The following is a 19191-nucleotide window of genomic DNA, read 5'->3' as shown; positions in this document are numbered from 1 at the left end:
TACGCGGCCCCTGGACATACGAGAGTCAATAATGCTGCTGACCTCATACTCCTCATGGTTGTCAACAAAGATAGGACGGGGATGAGGCAACACAGTGGTAAACCGATTGCAAACCAATGGTTTCAAGAGGGAGACATGAAAAACATTGGAGATGTGCATTGCAGGAGGAAGATCAAGAGCGTAGGCCACAGGATTGACCTGTCGGAGTATTCGAAAAGGACCAACATAACGGGGAGCCAGTTTATTGGAAGGCACACGAAGGTTCAAGTTGCGGGAGGACATCCAAACTCTCTCACCAACCTGTTAGGAAGGTGCAGGCAGACGCCTACGATCAGCCTGGAACTTTTGGCGCTGCATAGAACGATGAAGGCAATCCTGAATCTGTACCCACGTGGAACGGAGTTGCCGGAGATGCTCCTCCAAAGCCGGAATACCCTGAGACATGAATGAATCGGGCAACAAGGATGGTTGAAACCCATAATTCGCCATGAATGGGGATAACTTGGAGGAAGCATTAATAGCACTATTACGAGCAAACTCTGCCCAAGGTAACAGTACAGACCAATTATTGTGGTGATCTGAGACATAGCAACAGAGGAACTGTTCCAGAGCTTGATTAGACTGTTCCGCAGCCCCATTGGATTGAGGGTGATATGTCGAGGAGAAGGAGAGCTGGATCCCCATTTGAGCACAAAAGGAACACCAAAATCTGGAGACAAACTGGCTACCCCGGTCCAACACTATCTCCTTGGGTAACCCATGTAAACGGAAGACCTCACAGGCAAAAATTGAAGCAAGCTCCTGAGCGGTAGGCAACTTCTTCAAGGGAATGCAATGTGACATTTTAGAAAAACGGTCAACCACCATAAGGATAACAGTATTGCCATTGGAAACAGGGAGCTCGACAATGAAGGCCATGGAAAGATGTGTCCAAGGACGCTCACCATTAGCAATAGGTTGAAGAAGGCCCACAGGAAGACGTTGAGGAGTCTTATTCTGTGCACAAACTGAGCAGGAGGCAACATACCCAGCAACATCAGAACCAAGACCTGGCCACCAGAATTGTCGAGTGACAGACCAAATCATTTGGTTCTTGCCTGGGTGACCTGCGGCTTTAGGATAGTGGTAAGTGTGCAAAAGTTTAGTTCGAAGATTCTCAGGAACAAAACACTTACCACTATGTTTCTCAGGAGGTGCATTGGTTTGTGCAGCCAGGATCTCCTCACCAAGGGAGAAGTCAAATTAGTACGTATAGTAGCCAAAATATGGTCAGGAGGTATAACTGGAGTAGGTACTCCTCCTTGGACAGAGGTGAAAATTGTCGAGAGAGGGCATCAGCCCTAACATTCTTACTACCAGGCAGGTAGGAGACCACATAATTAAACTGAGACAAAAATGGCGCCCATCTGGCCTGTCGGGGCGACAAACGTTTTGCTTCAGATAGATAAGTTAAATTCTTGTGGTCAGTAAGAATGAGCACTGGCACGCTAGTACCCTCGAGAAGATGCTTCCATTCCTTGAGTGCCAAAATTATGGCCAGTAATTCCCTGTCACCAATTTCATAATTGCACTCCGCTGGAGACAATTTCTTAGAGAAGAAACCACACAGATGCAAGGAACCGTCAGGTGTAGGACGTTAAGACAAGAAAGCACCTACTCCAGTCTCAGACGCATCGACCTCAAGAACGAAAGGCAGGACAGGGTTAGGATGAGCCAGAACTGGAGCAGCAGCAAAGGCAGTCTTAAGACTATCAAAGGCGTTAATGGCAGTAGGTGACCAATGTAGTGGATCATTCACTTTACGGGTCATGTCTGTGATAGGTTTGACCAAGGAAGAAAAGTTTTTAATAAACTTTCTATAGTAATTGGCGAACCCCAAAAAGCGTTGAATAGACCGAAGACCAACTGGGCGAGGCCACTGCAGAACTGCAGATAACTTGTCAGGATCCATGGAGAACCCTGCAACGGAGATAACATAACCTAGGAAGGTTACTTGAGTCTGATGGAACTCACATTTCTCAAGTTTACAAAACACGCCGTTCTCACATAGTCTCTGAAGAACCCGTGTAACATCAGAACGATGAGCCTCAAGTGTGGGTGAGTGTATGAGGATGTCGTCTAAGTACACCACAACACACTGTTGCAACATATCTCGTAGGACATCATTAATAAATTCCTGGAAAACAGCAGGAGCATTACATAGGCCAAAGGGCATTACAATATACTCATAATGCCCACTCCTGGTGTTAAATGCTGTTTTCCATTCGTGGCCCTCCTTGATCCTAACAAGATTGTACGCTCCTCTCAAATCAAGCTTAGTAAAGACCGTAGCTCCCTTGAGGTGGTCAAAGAGTTCCGTAATGAGCAGAATAGGGTAAGCATTCTTAATGGAAAGACGCCTATAATCGATGCATGCTCTTAACTCGCCACCCTTTTTCTTCACAAAGAAGAAGCCAGCCCCTGCAGGAGAGCAGGATTTGTGGATGATCCCCCGCAACAGAGTATCGGAAACATACTCCTCCATAGCACAATTCTCTGCAACAGACACAGGGTAAACCCGGCCCAAGGAGGAATGGCTCCAGGTTGCATGTCTATGGCACAATCGTAAGACAGGTGAGGAGGCAACGTACCAGCACGCACCTTGTCAAAAACGTCTAGGAACTCTCGGTACTCCTCTGGCAATTGAGATACTGAAGAAGTGCACAAGACTTTAACTGGTTTCCAAAGACAAGTGGAAATACATTGCAGAGACCACGACAAAATTTCAGACCTGCACCAGTCGAGACTGGGATTGTGCTTTTGGAGCCAGGGATAACCCAGAACAACCGGAAAATGCGGAGAGTTTATCACCTGGAACTGTAGGGTTTCAAAATGGAGAGCCCCAACAGCCATGGACAACGGAACGGTTTCGTGAGTAACGAGTTCGGGCTGAAGGGGCCTGCCATCAATGGTCTCAATAGCAAGTGGAACGGACCGAGGCAAAACAGGAATGGAGTGCTTCTATACAAAAGCACTGTCAATGAAATAGCCCGCAGCACCGGAGTCAACAAGAGCCTGGATGACTATGGAGGAGTCCACCCAGGAAAGGACAACCGTGACCAAAGGTTTCTCCTTTAGCGGTTCTGGGGACAAGGATAAACCACCTAATGTCTGCCCCCGATAGGACCTTAGGTGTGAGCGTTTCCCGGCCGTGTAGGACAAGACTTCAACAGGTGTCCCTGTAACCCACAATAGAGGCAGAGCCCCTCCCTCCTCCTAAAGGCCCTCTCCGCCATGGAGAGATGTGTGAATCCCAACTGCATCAGCTCAGCAGTACCTGGTGATTCGGGACCAGGAGGCATGGGAGGAGAGGGAGGCATGGGTGGGAACGAACACGTAGGAGACAACGGTACAGGAGGCTTCCGCAAGCGCTCCTTGAAAGAAGGCCTCTCACTTAGTCTGATGTCAATTAGGATCAAAAAGACACCAATGCCTCAAGATCTTCTGGTAAATCTCTGGCAGCAACTTCGTCTTTAATCGCATCAGAGAGCCCATGAAAGAAGGCGGCAACAAGGGCTTCATTGTTCCAGCCTACCTCTGCTGCAAGCGTACGGAACTCAATGGCATACTGAGCAACAGATCTTGTACCTTGCTGAATGGACATGAGTCGTTTAGCAGCAGAGGAGGAGCGAGCTGGAACATCAAATACCCTTCGAAAGGAGGCCACAAATTCAGAGTAATTTGAAATCACAGGTTTATTAGTCTCCCACAAGGGATTAGCCCAGGCAAGAGCTGTGTCAGAGAGTAACGAGATGAGAAATTCCACCTTAGCTCTGTCAGAGAGAAACACCTGAGGTAACATCTCAAAGTAAATGCCCACCTGGTTCAAAAACCCTCTGCACTGATTAGGATCACCTCCATATCGCTGATGTAGAGGTGCAGAACCGGACAAGCTCCTGGTAGGACTAGGTGCATCAGTGGAAACAGGAGAAGCCATAACTTGCGGGACACTTTGGTCCAAATGTGCAGTGCGAGTCAGCAGGGTTTGCAGGGCTAGTGCAAATTGATCCAAGCGGTGATCCTGTTCATCCATCCTGGAAATTATGGCAGGTAAAGGTGGATTATTAGCACCATCAGGATTCATGTCCCTTGCATAATGTCAGGGTGCCAGGAATCAGACTGAGACAAGAAGTGCAAAAAAAATCACACCTTTATTAATAGCAAAAAATAATAAAAAGTCCACAAGTCAAATAACAAGCCAGGAGTCAAAACTAGAGCTGGTAGTCAGACAAGCCGAGTCAGGAGCCAAAGCGAGTAGTCAGACGAGCCGGAATCAGGAACAAGGAGAACAGCAGAGTCAGGAACAAGCCAGGGATCAGGAACCAGGAGGGGCGTCAGACAGCCAGGTAATACACAGGAGCTCTCACAAACAGGTATGAGACAACGCAAGGGCAAAGCATACTGAACAAAGGCCCTTTAAATAATAAGTGATGACATCACAATTCTGAGACTGCATCCTGTCTCACATGGATGATGTAAACCAGTCTGGCCATAAAAGGAAGTGCAGGAAGTGAGCAGCATCTCCCAGAATGCACCAAAGTCAGCAAGAGGAAAAAACCCTGACAGCGGCCCACTCCTGACAAGACCTCCCCCCTTCCAACCCGATACCAGAAACATCCGCCAACAAAAGCAGGGAGCCTGCGCGCCTGCTGTGGGCCTTAGGCGGCCCCCTCCTGACATGCCCGGTACTGCAGAGACCTCCACCCCTTCCCCCCGATACCAGAAACGACCTCGGTCGTCATTTCCGGTATCGGATTTAGTTACAGCCAAGGCTTATTGCTCCCAGGGAACGGAGGATAATGAGGGTACCTCCGTTCCCCCCCCCTAAGAAATGAGCAGTCTCTGAGGGCCCCTCTGGTGCTAACCCTCCTGTGAAGCGGCAACGGAAGCGAACAGGGATATCGCTTCCGGCCACGCATGCGCTCAGCTCCACCCCTTCTAGCAACATTAGGCTTCCAGCCAGGGGATTAGGCCCCGATAATCAGGCTTATGCAGCGCAGCATCTCTCCCACGATACAGTTACTCCTTGCGCAGTGCAGCTCCACCTCAATGTCTCCCAAGATACAATTACCCCATCCCCCCCCTGCAATCTGAAATATTCTTCCCCCCCCCCTTAGGAAACGAGCAGTGTTATTGAATATCAGAAGCTCACGTACTAGTAACAGGGCTTATAAGGGCTTTGATGTTCAGCCCAGGGCACTCATGCCCTCCTCTGATAAGCGAGCTGGGGGTGCTGCTCAGCATGACTATTATGCTGGATCAAATTATCTTAAGAGGGAGCACAGCTGCATAAAAAGGGGAATGGCTGCTAGAAATAAGGGCTCCTCGGCCCCTCCTGACCCCCCCCCCCTCTCCTGGCCAATTATTGCTCCTTAACCTTTCTCAGCCTCCCCCCTCCCCTCCCAGCCCCTATCCTCCTCTCCATATATATCATGCAGGGGTATATTATACGAGAAGAAGAAAGCATACACACAAAAAGCACTCCCTGATCCAATTGCGAAACAAATATCGCAAATAATAGTCACTTGAATAATCCCTAGGAGATGGAAGATTATGACTCCCGTGAATAATGCTACTGGTACACCAAGTGGATATAGCTTGCACAGGGGTAAATTACAAATTAATATAAAAAGGTAGCAAGAGATATTACCTGATAAGTTATCAATAAATTTACGGTATCTATGTGTGATACTTCATTGATCCAACATAAAAGTCACTATATTATTGAATAGTGTTGCTTATAAATAAGGTAATAAAACTGAACTAAATACATATGTAAGTAATGTTCATCAGACAGACTTATATATGCCTGCTGGTAATTGAGTTAGTTCACTGTATTTAGAAAGGTAATCCACTCAAAGCAATAATGTGTTTAACTTTGCGGATCGGTATTAAATGGAAGATACAATCTTTACTATTTTACTACCGTAATTGTAATACTCTTGAGATTTTAATTAACCCCTTAATTCGTAGACCAATCTGAATGGAAATACAAAAGCATACTGCCAAAGTTTTTATGTTGCAACGTTAGGTGTTATAGAAAGTGTTAAATCACTCTCCTATTGTAAGTGTCCTAATAAAGTTGCTAGTTGTTAATGGATTATGGTTATAGCACTAGGATGCAGATTTAGTTGCAGCACACCATCACCGCAGAAAAATTCAATCTTTTTAGCAGATACCTGCATATAAATTATTTCAAGAGCAGGTGACATAAGATCGTAGATGCGGCGTGATTAAATTGTGCCGTGTATGAGGCTTAATTTATAGTGTTAGGGAGCATATGCAGTTATTCTCCTAGAATGGTTAACTAGGATTTGGACTCCAATAATCAAATCTCCATTACGGCTGAATATTATAATAAAGACAACGCCCCACTAGGCGTGTATTTATCTTGCAACCAATCACTGCCGAGTATGGTTTGTATAATGATATGTGTAGTCTCTTTATCCAACCTAATTCTACTATTTAAGCATTCATCTATTATTTAATTACCAATATGGATTAGTAGTAACTGGATAAGTTGTAACTGGCAGCTGTCAGTATTATTGTTTCAGCTCTGATCCCCATATTGAACGAGAGTGTGGGCATATACTTTAAGCAACTCATTGTAACTGCAATTTGTCTCTCACTTATTTGACACAGGGATACTGAGCAAGAGACTTGACAAGACAGATATAGCACATATATAGTATTGTGGACTATGTGAAACGGACGCGGTGTCACATATCATTACTTACAAAGTGCATCTTACACGGCAGTTTATTTAAGCCGTTTGTGACAGGCAGACAAGCAGTAAGTGTATTTCTAGTTCATTCAGCTTGTTACATATAACTTACGAATACTCGTGATATATGTGAATCAAGCCGCAAATACATTGAGTACGTACCAAGACAAAATTTAAAGTTTACTAATCTAAGAGTAACAGTTTATACACCTACAACAGTTTATACACCTACATATGACATAATTAACTTACTCTGCAGTGAGTGGCCTAAAGACTAACACACGCCCATTGTGGCGTTACACATATCATTATACAAACCATACTCGGCAGTGATTGGTTGCAAGATAAATACACGCCTAGTGGGGCGTTGTCTTTATTATAATATTCAGCCATAATAGAGATTTGATTATTGGAGTCCAAATCCTAGTTAACCATTCTAGGAGAATAACTGCATATGCTCCCTAACACTATAAATTAAGCCTCATACACGGCACAATTTAATCACGCCGCATCTACGATCTTATGTCACCTGCTCTTGAAATAATTTATATGCAGGTATCTGCTAAAAAGATTGAATTTTTCTGCGGTGATGGTGTGCTGCAACTAAATCTGCATCCTAGTGCTATAACCATAATCCATTAACAACTAGCAACTTTATTAGGACACTTACAATAGGAGAGTGATTTAACACTTTCTATAACACCTAACGTTGCAACATAAAAACTTTGGCAGTATGCTTTTGTATTTCCATTCAGATTGGTCTACGAATTAAGGGGTTAATTAAAATCTCAAGAGTATTACAATCACGGTAGTAAAATAGTAAAGATTGTATCTTCCATTTAATACCGATCCGCAAAGTTAAACACATTATTGCTTTGAGTGGATTACCTTTCTAAATACAGTGAACTAACTCAATTACCAGCAGGCATATATAAGTCTGTCTGATGAACATTACTTACATATGTATTTAGTTCAGTTTTATTACCTTATTTATAAGCAACACTATTCAATAATATAGTGACTTTTATGTTGGATCAATGAAGTATCACACATAGATACCGTAAATTTATTGATAACTTATCAGGTAATATCTCTTGCTACCTTTTTATATTAATTTGTAATTTACCCATATGCTAAGCTATATCCACTTGGTGTACCAGTAGCATTATTCACGGGAGTCATAATCTTCCATCTCCTAGATTTACAAGTGAACTAATGTTGAATAATATATATGCTATATGCTCTGTTAGCACATCAGGGAATTACAATAGATATACAGCTACCCACTCACGCTTTCATTCACAACTGTACCACATTTGAAAAGTGAGTTAACACTTTCATGATTAACCTTACAGTTAATGGGGATATCCTTGCAGAGTGACACTAACTTTAAATGTCATTATAAATTATACAGCTGCCACGTCAGTATTATTATACTACAGTCGATACTTAAGTGTGTTTTTAAATGTTTTTTCCTATTTTAACGTTTTGACCCCAATAAAAGTTATTTTTTAATTATAATTAATTTTTCCTTTTTCCCAATCCATCCTTGGATTATTCAAGTGACTATTATTTGCAATATTTGTTTCGCAATTGGATCAGGGAGTGCTTTTTGTGTGTATGCTTTCTTCTTCTGGTATAATAAGTTTCTGCCCAAACACATAGCACCCACACCTAGCCTTAAAAAGTGGGCTTAACTTAGGTTATAATTCTGGTCCTCCACATTTAGGTAGTGCCATTGTTATCTTTTCTCTTGCATCATGCAGGGGTAGCAGGCACAGTGATCACTCCTCCTAACAGCCGGGCAGCCAAGGGGCCCTCCAGGGCCCACAACCCCTCCCCTGGTGGCCATTCGGACATTGTATCCCTGGGCCACTACTCAGATATCCCCTCATATAGACCACATAGCCGTCACACCTATAGATAGCACTCACCTCCTTCCCCCCAGTATTATTCCCCCTCATTCTCTATCGGCTCTACCCCCGAAGGGGCCGCACCCTCCCCTATTTCCACCCTCCTCCCCCGCCTAAGGTGCTCCACACCCCACACACACACTCTGCCTTCTCAGCACTACAACAGCCACCACAGAAAATGGATCGCACCAGGATCCCAAGGACAAATCTCCAAGGCGGACGAGGAACACAGGTCGCAGCAGAGAGTAGAAGGGAGCACGCAAGAGGGGATATGCAGGGAGCAGACGGAAGCAACCAAGGGCCTGAGTGAGTATAACGATTTATGTGATATAAGTGATATTGATTCCTCATCTGACTCGGGCTTGGACAACTATGGGTTAGATTCCGATTCAGATGTGGGGGGTAATGACAACAACAAGTGTGATAAGATTCTTAAATTACTTAAAAAAATGAGAAAGAAAACCAAGCATAGTCCCAAAGCCAGGAAAAGCGGGGTCACAACAGGGGCAAAGGTAAATAACTCATTACAGGGAGCTAGCAAACAAATAGAGGAGGTGGGGAAATCGCAATATTGTCAGAGAGGTCAGGTATTCCCTGCGAACTGGATCCATTATGGGATCACTTAAAGCAAAAAACTATAAGAAAAGCCAGGCTGGGCCGATATATAGACGTGTTCCAGTTAACAAAGGAGGCAGTAAAAGATAAAGATAAAAAAGGCGAGAGATCACAACGAAAAAATGATGCCCCTAGGAGGGACATCGTACAATGGATGAAGGGTTTCCTAGTATATGCAGCATGCTACTTGAAAGATAAACCCACACAGGGGGAGAGTCTAGCTAGATATATGCATACCATATTGGAGGTATACACAACTTTTGGGGGTCAGGCATGGAAGGATTATGACAATGAATTTAGAAAGAAATTGGGAAAAGCAAGCAACAAATATTTTGGGAGAAAAGAATTGGACATGTGGACTAGACTAGTGAAACCGGACGGTAATCATAGGCAGAAGGGGAGTTATTACGGTAATAGCTGGGGAATTAACACAACGGAAGAGGGTAATAAAAAGATATGTTGGGCATATAACGACAAAAAATGTGACTGACAGAATTGCAATTTTAAACATGCATGCAGATACTGTAAGGGAAGTCACCCAGGGGCTGACTGTAATAGAAACACCAGGCGGCCCTTTTGGCCCCCCCAAGGCAGGGGAGCCAGTCAGGTACAAACTAACCCCATTCACCTATACACCCCACTCCATATCCCAATAATTGTAAAAATGCTAAGAGAATACAAACACACTAAAAGAGCAACCTTTTTAACAGAGTCCTTTACTAACGGCTTCTGTATACCAACGCAAGGCGAGATTAAAATGGGAAAATCACAGAACTTAATATCAGCTTACCAATACCCTGAGGTGGTGAGAGAGAAACTTACAAAAGAGGTTAAGTTGGGGAGGGTAGCTGGTCATTTTAAAAAGCCACCATTAGTCGATATGGTAATTTCACCAGTGGGGATAGTGCCAAAAAAAAGAGCAAGGAAAATTTAGACTCATTCATCATTTATCAGCACCTAAAGGTACCTCTGTAAATGACACGATAGATGAACAGCTGTGTTCAGTTAAATACCAATCCTTTGATCAGGCAGTCCAAATGATAAAACGGTTAGGGCTAGGCGCAGAATTGGGAAAAATAGACATTGAGGCGGCTTTTAGATTGCTACCTTTACACCCTCAGAGCTATAGGTTGATGGGAATCAAATTCCAAGGCCAATATTTCTATGATCATTGTCTACCGATGGGCTGTGCAATATCCTATGCATACTTCGAGGAGTTCAGTTCATTTATACATGACATGTTGGTGGTGAGAACAGGGTTAGTCAGTATAGCGCACTACTTAGATGATTTTTTGATTGCAGGGGAAAGTGGAACAAAGTAGTGCAGTTTATTAATGACCCAGCTACAATCACTGATTAAACAATTGGGGGTCCCAATAGCACAGGAAAAGACAGAGGGTCCAGTAACTTCACTCACATTCCTGGGGATTAAAATAGATACACAGGAGAAAAAGTGCAGCCTTCCCCAAGACAAGTTGGAAAAGTTGGGGAATCAATTAGTTAAGGCAAACACATCAAGTTATATAACACTCAGGGATATGCAGTCCCTGCTAGGGCTTTTGAACTTTACGTGTAAGGTTATACCCATGGGTAGAGTTTTTAACAGGCGTTTAGAACAAGCTACAGCAGGTATGAATAACCCAAGAAGCAACATTGACTGACGAAATGAGAGAGGACGTGCAGATGTGGGCTAGTTTCATATCACAGTTTAATAGAGTGAGAATTTGGCAGGAGGGACCCCACTCTAACCAGGCGCTCCACTTGTTCACAGATGCGGCAGGTTCTGATGGCTTTGGGGCTTATTTACATGGGCAGTGGTGTGCAGAGACATGGGCGAATAACTGGGTGGAAATGGGAGCTACAAAAAATCTCACACTCTTGGAACTTTTTCCAATAGTGGTTGCGGTGGACGTTTGGCATCACCATTTAAGTGACATAAATGTGAGATTTTGGACAGACAACATGAGTGTAGTGCATGCGATTAACAATTTGGCGTCAAAATCAAAGCCTGTCATTAAACTGTTAAGGTTGCTAGTACTTAGGTGTATGCAAAGTAACATCACATTTACGGCAGTTCATGTGCCCGGAGTAAAAAACATTTTAGCTGATGCATTATCTAGGGGTAAATGGGATGTGTTCTGGAAACTTGCACCTAACGCAGAAAAAATTAGAACTTTGGCAGGTGGTGAATCCGAAAGCATCCTTAGGGATTTGGTAAGACAATCCCTCGCCCCCAGAACGTGGGACAATTACAGAAGGTACTGGGGGGAATGGGTCTCATTCAGGAAGCAAAACTAGATACAAGTCAATTCCCTTACCGCGCTCTGCGAATACATGGCAAATCAAAGGAAGAAAGGGGTTAAAAAGGGCCTAATAAAGGCAAAATTAGCTGCAGTGTCATTTTTTAATCAACTAGGGAGACACAAGGACTACAGTAAGGAGTTTATGGTTAAGAAAGTAGTTAAAGGGTGGGATAAGGGTAACCCAAGAAAAGACCAAAGGGAACCAATAACGAAAGACAGATTGGGTTTAATTTTGCAGAAAATAAAGTAGGAACCCTGTATGAGAGGATGGAAGGAAGGGTTATGTGACCCCACTAGGAAGAAGACAAGGGGTGAAGGAAAGGACAAGGGGGCTGGGCTGTAGAGGGGGGTTGATAAGCCTAGGACAGGAAGTGACATAACACATTCTAATCAGGAGCAGCACGGTGGGGGGATCAATTTTGCTTACCTGAATGGAGGCCCTGTTAATGGAGCTGATGGAGGTGGCGAGGCAGAAAGGAGCAGGATGGATCAGGGAGAGGCTGGAGACTGCAGGAGGAGCAAGCACAGGAGATGCGGTGGAGGCCCCGGTTACCAGAGGGGCAGCTGCTAGGAGGAGTGTGCGGCCTGCACGGAGATCCAGAACGGCTGAGCCCAGATGGGGGCACTGGTGGAAGAAGGAGGGGGAGCAGCAGGCCATTGGGTAGTCCGGAGGAGGTGGTGCAGCAGGGAGCAGGAGGAGCGTCGACGGCCAGGCCCAGGGCGGGCTTGAGGCCTAATGAGGAGGCGGCGAGTGACGTCACGGCCCGGCAGTCGCAGCCGGGGCCGCAAGGTGGAAGAAGAGGCAGGGTGGCAGGAGCCATTCAGGAGGCAGAGCGGCAGCAAGCAGGACCGGAGGAGATGGCTAGAGAGTGCCCGCGGAGGAGACCGGCGGCTCAGGATGACGTCACGGCCCGGCGGTCGCAGCTGGGGCCTAGACCTGGAAGAGGCGGACTGTGGAGCAGCCGGGCGGTGACGAGGATGGCAGGTAAGGTTGATGGGGCAGAGGGGGAGCTGTGGCAAAACCGGAGGTGACCTGGGGGGCCAAATTTGGGACGCCGGTTGGCGTTTGCACAGGGGATGTCCTGAGGCTTGCTAGGGGAGTCAGTTGGGGTGGATGCGGAGGAGCGCGCTAAGGAGAGCAGGGAAGTGGGGGGAAGGGGGGGCTGCGGGATAAAATGCAGCTTGCGGCACGGGCAGGGGAAGGGGGGGGTTCAGACGACCCACTACTGTACACAAAGTGGTTGATGGGCAGAAGGAGGACTACACACAGGGTAAATGAAGGGTAAGGCCCCAGGTGTAAATAAACCTGGCTGTATGTGAAGGGAAAGGGGTGCAAACAGAAGGGAGTGTGCAGCATATGGGGAGAAGATGGTATGGGGGTGGCCAGGCTGGTGCAGGATATAAAGGAGGCAGGGGTAGGGGGAGAAGAAGGGAGGCAGCTGGGAGTACTAGGGGGCCTGGGGGTTTGCTTGTCTGGCAAAAGGGGGGGTACCTGCCCACGGTGCAAAATAAGTTGGGGAGCCTTGGGGGGGGGGCTGTGGCCCTGAGGGGGGGGTGGATTTGACTGGGGGATAGAGGTAAAGGGGGGGTCCAAAAAAAAAAAAGAGAAAAGAGGAAAAGGGGGAGAAGGAAGAATTGGGGGTCATTGTAAGGATAGGGGGGTAGTTGTGGAAGAGGGGTGTAGGGGTCATGAGGGGGGAAGGGGGAGGGAGTGAAAAAGAGCTTTGCTGATGCTTGTTTGTTTTGCAGTGGACTGTGCCTCTACGGCAAGGGTGGAGGAGGCGGAGGAAGCCGGTAGGGAAGCAGAAGCATTGGAGGACCTGGAGCTGTGGACGGAGCCACCACTGGAGTTGGAGGCCAGTGGTGACTTCGATGAGGAAGAGGACCCTCTGGAAGGGACATCAGCAGGAGCAGGAACAGCTGGCCAGGTAGGGGGGATGTCTGCCCTGGCGCAGCTTTTGAGGATGTTGTCCCCACAACAGGGAGGGGAGAGGGAGGGGGGCAGGGAGGGGATTGAGAGGTTGGAGAGGGGGGTTGTTTTGACTGGTGCCTCTTCCTCACAGGCGTCTAGACCCAGACGTGATACGGGGAGGGATCACACCCCCCTGAGGAGACGGGAATCACCCAGAGGACGCAGGAGGTCTCGGTCTCCTCGGAGCAGGGGACCTGGAGGGACAGAGAGGAGATCACCAACATGGACCAGGGGGCACCGGTCCAGAGAAAGGAGCAGGCACGGCAGGGGAAGGTCTCCAGCCAGGAGGGGGGCGGCAAGACGCCTTCTGGACGTGGGCACGGAGGAGTCGGTCAGGAGACCAGGAGAAGCCAGCAGGTATGGGGCCAGCAGGCCTGAGGCAGGAGGAGGAGTGGATGGATGGGGAGAAGGACCGGCTACAGCGGCACGGTCGGCAGGTGAGTCGACTGTGCTGCTTCCAGGAGTGAATGATAGCTTGGCTGGCGAGAGAGAGGTTTTATTGGCAGGCTTGAAGGGCCTAATAGCGACCCTGGAGAGACCATCAGGGGTGGGGTCGCCAGCGGCGGCATGGATGCAGCCAGGAGGTGGAGTCCAAACAGGGGGGTCACAGGCAGGAGGAAGTACGGTGCCGGTAGCGAGCGTCACCAGTGGAGGAGAGACTTTGAAGGTGCCGGAGGACGCCTTGAGGAGGCCTTGCCTGTGTTCAGTGGGACCGTTGGGGATCCATCTTACCAGTGAGTTGCGGGAGAAGATTTGGAAGAGGGAATATCTGGAGATTCTATCGCTTCTTCCTTTGGATCAGGTATTGGAGGTGAAAGAGGACGACAAAGAAAAAGGGAAGAAAGAGGAGGAGGAGAGGAAGAAGTGGTGGAGGAAGCTGCCCAAGACATTCGGGAATTGGTCCAGGGCATTCTGTATTCTAGCGAGTGTGATGGGGGAAAAGTTCCCGGAGCAAGGTTCGTCCCGATTTTGTTATTACGATGAGATCGTGAATGTGTACAGGACGTATGGTGGAATGGCTTGGTGGCGGTACGACGAGCGGTTCAGGCAGCGGATGGCGGTGCGGCCCGAGATGCGGTGGGATGACAGGGACATGGGGATCTGGTTGGAGATGATGACCCCCCTTAGGGGGGGGCAGTCATTTCGGGCCGCAGGTCAGGGAGTTGGAGCCGGGGGTGGTAGTGGGAGTACATCGTCGGCTATCCGGAAGGGACTGTGCATTCAGTTCAACGAAGGACAATGCCGCTTTGGGGCGTCATGCAAATACAAGCATGAGTGTTCAGGCTGTGGGGGAATCCACTCTTTGGCCAAGTGCTTTAAGAAAGCGCGGTAGGGAGGAAAGCCCGGAGAGGTGGGTAATACGTGCGCGGACCCCGGTGAAGGTAGGAAAGATGGTACCATGGCTAAAGGGGTACGCCAATAGGCGGGGATGTGCGGCGGACGCCGACTTGCTGTTGATGGAGTTTAGTTCGGGGTTTTTTATTCCTCACAAAGAGCAGGCCCCGGGGGTTTTTGGGGGGAACTTGAAATCGGCACGGGAATTCCCGGGGGTGGTGGGGGAGAAGTTGCGCAAGGAGGTGGCGATGGGTAGGATGGCGGGGCCTTTCGAAAAACCGCCCTTGAAGGGGCTGCGAATTTCTCTGCTGGGGGTGGTTCCAAAGAAAGGGGTAGGCCAATTACGGATGATACATCATCTGTCGCACCCAAAGGGGCTGTCGGTCAACGATGGTATTGAACCAGAGTTGGTGTCAGTGAATTATGCTTCATTTGACAGGGCAGTGGCGTTGGTGAGAAAGGCCGGAAAGGGGGCTTTGCTGGCCAAGGCGGATGTGGAATCAGCTTTCAGGCTGCTGCCGGTGCACCCCGGTGCCATCATTTGCTGGGGTGTGTTTTTGAGGGAAAATTTTTCGTGGACCTGTGTCTGCCAATGGGTTGTTCTATCTCCTGTTTGTACTTTGAAAAGTTTAGTTCCTTTGTGGATTGGATCAATAGGCGTGTTGGGGGTATAGGTTTGAGGCATGTGGAATTTGAAGGGGAATCGGGGAGGTGCTTCTATTTGAAGGACGGGGTCCACCTTAATGAAGTGGGTCTTCACCTATTCAACTTTACTCTGAGAGAGGGGATTGAGAAGGCCTTGGCTCTGTGTGGCGGTTCTCACCCGGAGGGTGAGAGGTGGCGGGGGTGCTTGCCCTGGTAGGTAGAGGCTCACGCCTGTTATGAGATGTTGGGACTTCCTGTTTCAGCAAACAGGAGGTTGGTTAATGGTGGTAGCCCCTCCCCTGGTTAGGGCGGGGCTTGTGAGATGAATAAGTGGGGGCAAGTACTGGGTTGTTTATAATAGTTAATGTTATTTATGTTTAATGGTTGTTAATAAAGGAGCTGCGGCCTTTCAACCCCAACAAAAGGTGTGTGGTGTGTTTATTGGGTAAGGTGCAAAATCAAATTGACTATGGGGGGTCAAGTAGGAACCCTGTATGGGAGGATGGAAGGAAGGGTTATGTGACCCCACTAGGAAGAAGACAAGGGGTGAAGGAAAGGACAAGGGGGCTGGGCTGTAGAGGGGGGTTGATAAGTCTAGGACAGGAAGTGACAGCACACATTCTAATCAGAAGCAGCACGGTGGGGGGATCTATTTCCCGCCCTCCCTCCCTAGATTTGGATGGAGCAGGATGTTGCAGCTTTGGCTGGGTGCTTGCCCTGGAAGGTAGAGGCTTACGCCTGTTATGAGATGTTGGGACTTCCTGTTTCAGCAAACAGGGAGTTGGTTAATGGTGGTAGCCCCTCCCCTGGTTAGGGCGGGGCTTGTGAGATGAATAAGTGGGGGCAAGCACTGGGTTGTTTATAATAGTTAATGTTATTTATGTTTAATGGTTGTTAATAAAGGAGCTGCGGCCTTTCAACCCCAACAAAAGGTGTGTGGTGTGTTTATTGGGTAAGGTGCAAAGTCAAATTGACTATGGGGTGTCAAGCACATTTGTAAAGACAAATTTGAAACGGCATTATTCAGAGCGGTATACTCATTAGCATTCGCAGGGGCATTTAGAGTGAATGAAGTGATAGCAAAAAACAAAAAAGACTTGGAAGGGGGTTTACAATTTGATCAGGTACGATGGTACCAAGATTCCATTATGGTTTACGTGAGGATATCAAAAACTGACCAAGAGGGAAAAGGATGTTGGATATCCATTAATAAAGACATGGATAAGGGGACATGCCCGTTAAGAATTTTGCATAGGTATATGGCTATGCGTCCAATGGGAAGGAAACAATTATTTATTCATGCCAAAGGGGAACCAGTCTCTATTTTTCAATTCAGACAAATTCTGAAATTAACAGTGCAGAATCTGGGTTGGGAGGCCGCCAGGTACAATACACACTCCTTTAGAATAGGAGCTGCGACATCAGCAGCATTAAAAGGGACAACAGAGGAGCAGATTAAGAAGCTAGGCAGGTGGAGGTCAAACTGCTTCAAGACATATGTGAGACCATAAAAAAAAAAAGTTTTGTTTTTATTGGATATAGATAAGGATAATTAACGGTAGAGCATAATAGGCGTGTTTTTTCTTTAAAAAAAAAAAAAGGGGGTTTATAACAGTGCATGGACAACAGAAAATATTGCATTAGAGGCTTAATAACAATGATTAAGTGGTAACTCTTCCATGTTTTTTCTCTATTTCACACAGGCGGAAAGGGAGAGGTCGGTGAGAGTATGGATAGTGGGGCACTCCTACATACACTGGGCGGCGATTAAGACGGCTATGGATAATAATCAACAATTAGGTTTTTACCTTAGCAAAGTGTCAATAAGATGGATAGGGAGGAGAGGCATGAGATGGGAACACCTTACGAAGGCTATTAACCATGCAGCGGCTAGCTGGGGAGCCCCCGACATTATGGTAATTCACTTGGGAAGAAACGACATAGGATACTGGCAGAATATAGATTTGACTGCAGCCATCAAGTCTGACATACAGTGGCTTACTACCAAATGGAAACACCTCAGGATAGTCTGGTCTTCCATAATATCAAGACAGATATGGAGGGGGGTTGAGTCACACAGAGGAGCATTTCAGGCAAGGAAGAGAATTAATAGAGCGATTACCAAATTTATAATGGCCTACATGGCCCAGAGAGGCATGGATGGGCTTCCCATCAAAAAATGTATGCGAATCGTGGGGAACTGTACAGACCAGACGGGGTACATCTTTCAGATATTGGGTTAAACATGTTTCTGGAGGACATAAAAGTCACCTTGCAAAGCATGGTAAGTGGAGGTCACGGTCTGGTACAAGTAGGTCTAGTGCAGGGAGGTGGCGGCAAAAAGAGTCCCCTCTCTTTTTTTATTGGCTTATGGTGGCGGTAATTTGCGGCCAGTATTGGTGCACGGTTTTGACCGAGTAACGCACAGGGCGTAAGTGGAAATATAGGTCTGCGACCCCGACAGGCAAGCCGGTAAAGTTTTCCACATGCGCAATGCAGAGTTTTGGTGCAGTGTAAGTTAAGCACATAATAGGCTGGCTGGGGGAGCGTGGGCTCCCCCCATGTTTGACCGCAATTTAAAGGAGGTTTAGTTAAGGGACTCATTGCCATTACTAATGTACCAAAATAAAGTGACCTTTTACAATTTTGACACTAAAACTGTGTTGTGTGTTTATTGGTAAGGGTATTTAATGAGGTGCTGAAAGAGGAGGTTGGCTATAGTGGGGACATAGTTTTACGATGGGAACAGTTGGCTCTAAATCCCTTATGAGTGTGGAGTGCCACATAGACAGGGAGCACAGTAAGTGGCCGGGACAATGGGAGAGTTAACATGGCCTGCAGCTCTGCACTCCCTAAGAGAAAGGGGGGTGGGAGGGTGGGAGCTGAGTGCAAAGCAAAGAAGAAAAGGGGGAGGAACAGGGATAGGCCAGGGGAGGGTCCAGAGAGGGGGATAGGAAGGGATATAAGGGCTTACCTTTCTTTGTAGCATCAGTTTCAACTCTGTCTTTTTTCCCACCCGCCCATCCAATTGGAGAAATGAGAATGTCGTGCTAGTCGGTCGACAGAATTTGGCAAATATGTTATTAGTTAATTAATGGCCTATGCCATTACTAATGTACCAAAATAAAGTGACCTTTTACAATTTTGACACTAAAACTGTGTTGTGTGTTTATTGGTAAGGGTATTTAATGAGGTGCTGAAAGAGGAGGTTGGCTATAGTGGGGACATAGTTTTACGATGGGAACAGTTGGCTCTAAATCCCTTATGAGTGTGGAGTGCCACATAGACAGGGAGCACAGTAAGTGGCGGTGTAAGTTAAGCACATAATAGGCTGGCTGGGGGAGCGTGGGCTCCCCCCATGTTTGACCGCAATTTAAAGGGGGTTTAGTTAAGGGACTCATTGCCATTACTAATGTACCAAAATAAAGTGACCTTTTACAATTTTGACACTAAAACTGTGTTGTGTGTTTATTGGTAAGGGTATTTAATGAGGTGCTGAAAGAGGAGGTTGGCTATAGTGGGGACATAGTTTTACGATGGGAACAGTTGGCTCTAAATCACTTATGAGTGTGGAGTGCCACATAGACTGGGAGCACAGTAAGTGGCCGGGACAATGGGAGAGTTAACATGGCCTGCAGCTCTGCA

This window comes from Bombina bombina, chromosome 1 (assembly GCF_027579735.1).
Source record: "Bombina bombina isolate aBomBom1 chromosome 1, aBomBom1.pri, whole genome shotgun sequence".
Classification (NCBI taxonomy): Eukaryota; Metazoa; Chordata; class Amphibia; order Anura; family Bombinatoridae; genus Bombina; species Bombina bombina.
Note: the sequence above shows the minus strand (reverse complement) of the source record.